Source organism: Ctenocephalides felis, unplaced genomic scaffold, assembly GCF_003426905.1.
Source record: "Ctenocephalides felis isolate EL2017-DRISC unplaced genomic scaffold, ASM342690v1 CF-g0.4_SCAFFOLD_01886, whole genome shotgun sequence".
In the NCBI taxonomy this organism is placed as follows: Eukaryota; Metazoa; Arthropoda; class Insecta; order Siphonaptera; family Pulicidae; genus Ctenocephalides; species Ctenocephalides felis.
In genome coordinates, this window is record NW_020538040.1 from 70,002,517 (window position 1) to 70,008,539 (window position 6,023).

General features: G+C 28.8%; 1 protein-coding gene across 2 annotated transcripts in view; it reads left to right on the forward strand.

Annotated features, from left to right (window-relative positions):
* LOC113376615 (MDS1 and EVI1 complex locus protein EVI1-A-like) overlaps positions 1–6,023 on the forward strand; it is a 236,656-nt gene that overhangs the window by 43,613 nt on the left and 187,020 nt on the right. For both annotated transcript variants that reach the window (XM_026616605.1, XM_026616602.1), the window contains exon 2: positions 5,497–5,553. The gene's annotated coding sequence lies outside the window, so the exon portion shown is untranslated. The remainder of the gene's footprint in view (positions 1–5,496; positions 5,554–6,023) is intronic.

The following is a 6,023-nucleotide window of genomic DNA, read 5'->3' on the forward strand; positions in this document are numbered from 1 at the left end:
AATGTTCTAAAATTTCAGAATTAAAGAATCATTTTTAAAAAATGTCTAACTTTGTGATTATATTTCAAAATGTGTTCATTTAATGTTATCAAATATGAGATATCATCCTTGGAAGCATTTTGAGTAGAATACATTCGGATTTGGTTTAATTTTACATGGTCGCGCAAATATAAATACTTAGGTATAATAAATAATTAGGTATATACAATACGAACGATGAAATTTATAGTATCTATACTAATCCACATATTTGAAAATATTAAAACAATTGTTATTAATCATTGATCAATTTTTATTGAATATTGATTATTTTTATTCATTGAATGTTTAAATACGGTACATGAAGTTCCAGCAATTTGCTTCAAGATACGATGCCAGACACCAATAGTTCGTTTTTACCCCACAGGCGGAATAAAATGGGACAACCAGAAAACAAAAAGATCGACAATTTTATTTTCAATTGTAAAATGATTTTATAGAATTATAGTTTTATTATTCAGTCGACGCAGTGCAGTAATTTTTAGGTCGAACAACAAAATTAAAAATCATAATCGAAATGTGTGTTTTTTAACACAAAAACTCTTACAACTTCATAAATCTTGCTTTGGTTATTTTTTTTTGTTTCTGTGTAATATATTATAATTAGACTCATTGGTTTTTTAAATACACTATTTACAAATGGGATAAATACAACTTCGGTTTGAAATACATATTCAATGGGCACAATATTGGATACAACTTTTGTATGAAACTTTGTTTTAGAAACATTAGAATTCATCATCAGAAATTAATAACTATTAATTCAATTTCTGTTGCAAAATTGCTTTTTAAACCTATTTTAGATTTTTATTTACTATTTTCTTTACACCCCGCCAGTGTAAAAGGTGGACCATCTTACCTCAATCGCATATAAACTGTTTTAGAGGTTAACAATTAGATTGAGAAAAGTTGAATTCAACATAAAAACTAATGGTGCATGGCAATCGTGCCTTATGGAAATTTTCTGGAACTTCTCGTACCAAAATAAATTAAATAAAATTTTTTTTAGAACTTTGAAAGAAATATATTTTTGAGAACTTTCAAAGAAATTGACCTTTTTAAAAAATTTGATTTTTGTTTTAATAAAATATTTTGGAAATTTTGAATTTTTTTCAAAGCAATCGCAATGCGTTAGCTGTGTAGAGACGAAATATCGAACACACACATATATCAATTTTTTAAAACATGCCAAATTTTAAAAACCTCTGAAACTTAAAGATATATAAACATTTTCATTTCTGATTTTTTTATTTTGCGATTACTATAACTTACCCTACGAGAAGTTTATAATAAATGGAAACAACTTATAAAGCAATTGAAAACCTATACTAAAAAAATATTATTCAGGTGTCCTAACCTTGCTTGAAAACAATAAGACCAACAATGAAAAAATACTTTTGTTAAAATTTAGACGATGTGTTAGACAAATTTAGACATTTATCACCTAAACGCGATGACTGATGAACAAAATGGTCGTGGACCTTTTTACCCGCGAACCTTTGATTTTTGCTCTACCGTATTTCTTCTTTTAAATACTTGTAACTAAAATAACTTCAATTGTTCTACGTGTGTATAGTTAGCACCGCGATGGTGGAAATTGGCAAAACTGATATGACTTGATTTTTTGGCGATTTTTTTTGCTGTCGATTGGTGTAATCTAATTTTTTTTTCTCTTTCCGTTCTAGAATTAAATGGGTAGGGCCAAATTCGGTGCTAACTATACGTACAGTCAGCATCAACCGCTTTATAAATCTAAAATTAAAATTTCTTTTTACTATCGTTATCACTGATTTTTTTGCTGTCGAATGGTGCAAGTAATTTTCGAAAATGTTTTACTGATCATAGATTTTCACGCATCGGAATTTTCTTCACCAATGGATAATATCATAATGTAGCAAATTGTTTAATGGAACAATTTCTATATTTTTTGTAGTATTATTATATTATTTTATTATTTATTATTATTATATATTATTATCATTATTAGTTACTATTCTTATGTTATTATCTTCATTTATTCTTATTCATTCGTTCCTTTTAGTTTATATACATAAGCAAAGCTCATAGAATGTAATTACTGTTCTGATTGTTGTATAATAATAAATGAATAAAAAAAATCGGAATTTTCTAAAATTGCCAATTTAAAAAAATTTACAATTTTGAATTTGATGAATAGAAAAACTATACACGTATAATTGTTGTTTGTACTCACTATTAGCATCGTCTCATTGTAGTATATTTTCCGCCAGATTGCATATGGTTAACAGTTGTGCTATTTTATAGAATGTCCAGTATTGCATAAACAGTACCTACATAAGTATTGATATGATGCAATATGAAATTTTCGTTGTTCAGCATTGCATGATAGTCTGTATTGAATGCACGCCCGTCAAAAATTGAGTTGTTCATCTAGGCCGAAGGAATAATACAATTCATGCAAATGCGATGTGCCTTTAGTAGTTGAATAATTTCTAGTCAATGATATTTCGCATCTCCTTCGTTGTGGGAGTTAAATTGTAATGCTAATGAGTGACGTCACGCTGCGTGAACGCTCATCGTTCCGGTTCCTAATTACATGTGACCACGCCCGCGCCATATGATATGTGAGCGCTGGAATAGATACGCCTATCGTGGACTTTGTTTCTTGTCACTTCACTTCATTATTCAATAAATAATGACTTACTGCACACATGTGTATTGCATTTATGTTTAAAAGCTCATTGTCCATTGAGATTTTCTAATTGCATTCGTACGAAACGCATGGATCCGATGCGTACATACGTGCACCTTCGTTAGGAGAAGCCTCCGATAAAGAAGAATGAGTATAATATCAAAAGAAGTGCGAGCGGAGCACTTTCACTAAAGATCTCGTACTATTGTATGTTTATTGAAATTTATTCGGAAGCGTGTTAAGCTAATTTAAGAGGCTATTCTAGATTAAGAAAACTTTCAACATCCCGTAGGACAAGTTTTAGTAATCGTCCAAAAATCGAAAATGAAAATTTTTGTATATCTTCACGTTTCAGAGGTTTTTGAACATTTTGGCATAGGGTAGAGCGGGGCTAGTTGAGCATAGGGGCAAGTTGAGCAATCGAAATATCTCAAAAACTATTCACCATCCGTTTAGGCATTATATGGCGGAAAGATAGAGGTTTGGGAGAATTAAACATCCCGCGATCGCTAGTGGCCCCTGGACAAATGAGTGAGGCTCACGGGCGTTTTATTTTGAGACCAAAAAATAAAAAAGTAATTTATCATAAATTTTCGTCTGGTTTAGTCAAATATTATTTAATTTTAATCCGGTAAATGTTATTCTTCCATATAATTATAGTACTTTTAATATGCACAGAGATTCTGGGTATAATTCTCACGGTTTTTTTTATAAACTCACTTTTATTTTGAAATTCCGAGTTGGGGTTAGTTGAGCATAGTTGCTAAACTTGTTCTGTCACTAACACAATTACTATTAACTTCCAGAAATTAATTATTATTTTTAAGATTTAAGCTAAGTCTATGAGTAATAATATAAAGAAATAATGAATATAATAAAATATAAATATAAAAAATAATAAAATAATGAATATAATGATAAAATAATTCCTAAGATACGATATTGTTTTGTTGATTCTACTTTTGGTTAATTATTCAAAAAAAATTACTATAACTTTTGTTTTCTCTGTCAATAAAGACTATAAATATAGAACTAGTTATTAAAAACTTATTTTATTTCATCACTAATCGACATTGAACCTATGATTTCATTATACTTTCTTAGTGCTCAACTTGCCTCACCTATGGGGTACATTGAGCATACTTGAGTTTTTGCATTTAAACAGCTATAGCTTTTAAATTTTACTTATTACCAAAAAATAGTATTAACATTTTTGTTACGCAATAAACAACAAATCCATTAAGCCGTATAGCAATTTATTGAGACTTTTCGTTGAGGAGTTACATCCGTTTAAGTAAAAATTTGCTTAACTAGCCCCGCCCTACCCTACTTTAGAAAAAATTGATGTATATATGTATGTATGGAGTTTTTGATCACTATTTCGGGCACATGGATCAACCGATTTGAATGATTTAAAAAGCATTCGATTTCTATTAATAGGGAGACGTGTTGATTAGTTTTTAGCAAAAGTCGGTGCGGCTGTTTCGGAAATATGAAGCTAAGAGTCCGAAAGTGGAATTTAAGTTTTTGCAAAACAGAGCATCCGATTTGAATGACTCAAAAAACATCCAATTCGTGATGATAAGAATACGTAGCGATTAGTTTTTGGCAAAGATACTTCCAGCAGTTTCGGAGAAACAGAGCTAAAAGTGCAAAAATGGCAGTTTTTGAGATAACTAAGCATCCGATTTGAATGATTCAAAAAAGTTTCTTCTTGCGATTTTTTTAGGAAAATATTTTTTTTTTGAGTTTAGAAAATAATTCGGATTTTAAATTTAATTCTAGCAAAAGCTCTAAAGCTCACTTATATATCTCAAATAAATAATTTTATCTTCGCAATTTAGTATATATAATTCTTATACATATTAGACTGTTCTTCTGAATGTCTCTCATTTTAAATCTGGACCAGGCGCTGTAGGGCATCGAGTATGCATGATATGAGGAATATGAAGTTTCTCGCAAAATCACGATATTTCACATCGTTTTGGCTTCTTAATATTTATTACTTTTACTGACAGTTTCTGTTCTTTAAATAAAACTTCGATATATTATATTATATGATGTGACTACGAATTAGAGTAAAACATTATTAGTTGCAAGCATTATCAGTTTCACTTTACCCATCGAAGCATGGGTAAAGTGAAAAGACAAGTACAGGAAAATTCGACAGCATGAGTTTTTTCTTTATTTGGCATCTCAGGTATAAAAATCTGCAAAGAGTTGTCGGTTCTAATAGTATGCATACTCGACTCCATACAGCTCACGCTCTCATCCGATTGATTCAGTTTTGTTTATTTACTTTTCTGTAAACATATATAAATGTCGTCGTCCAATTAATAAGCTCTCATATATTTTGTCTATGAAACAACAATAATGAAAGTTTTATAGTATTTAGAATAATCTATTTGAAAACATTTAATATTCCTCGAAAATTTCAATACGATACGGAAAGTTCCTGCAATTTTCCTTAAGACACGATGTAATACACCACTAGTTTTTTTTTTCTTGATTGAAACATAAGTTGGTTACCATTGGGTATTATACTATTACATGTTATATAGTTTATATCATTACATTCGGATATAATACCAAAAATAGCATTCAGAATCAGAATCAAATCAGTTTCATAAAATTCATTTCTTACACCATATTTCTTTTAATATATTAAATATAAAAAATATTAACGAATATAAAAATATTAAGACAAATTAATTAGGTTTCTTGTTTTGTAATATATTTATTCTAAATCGAAGTTACAATACTAACATGGAGACATTGATTTTCAGCTTATTATGGAAATGGATATGATTGGCATACAAGTGGACCAACGCAGGGATACCCAGGTAAGTACTATATAGCTGCATCTAAAATATATATATATATATATATATATATATATATATCCAATCCAATAATTAAAACAAATTTATTAAAAAAAAATGTCCTTATTATACTACCAAACGTTTAGAATAAAATAGATGGAAAGACTTACAAAAGCTCCATTAATCAAAGCATGTTGACCGTTTGAAAAACTGCACGCAAAACATTTTTATTAAATTTGTTTTAATTTTTAGATGGATGCCCAAGAATATTTTATCATAAATGTTTCGCCATCTGAAAAACACGCTTTATGTATGTATACGTATATATATATATATATATATATATATATATATATATATATAATTTTTTATTATTTGCTTTTATATTAGGTTTTTTTTTTATTCGCACTTGTAACTTCCAATTTTGTTTAAATATTTTTAAATAATACTAACATCGGTATTTTACCGGTTTTACCGGTATTATCGGTTTT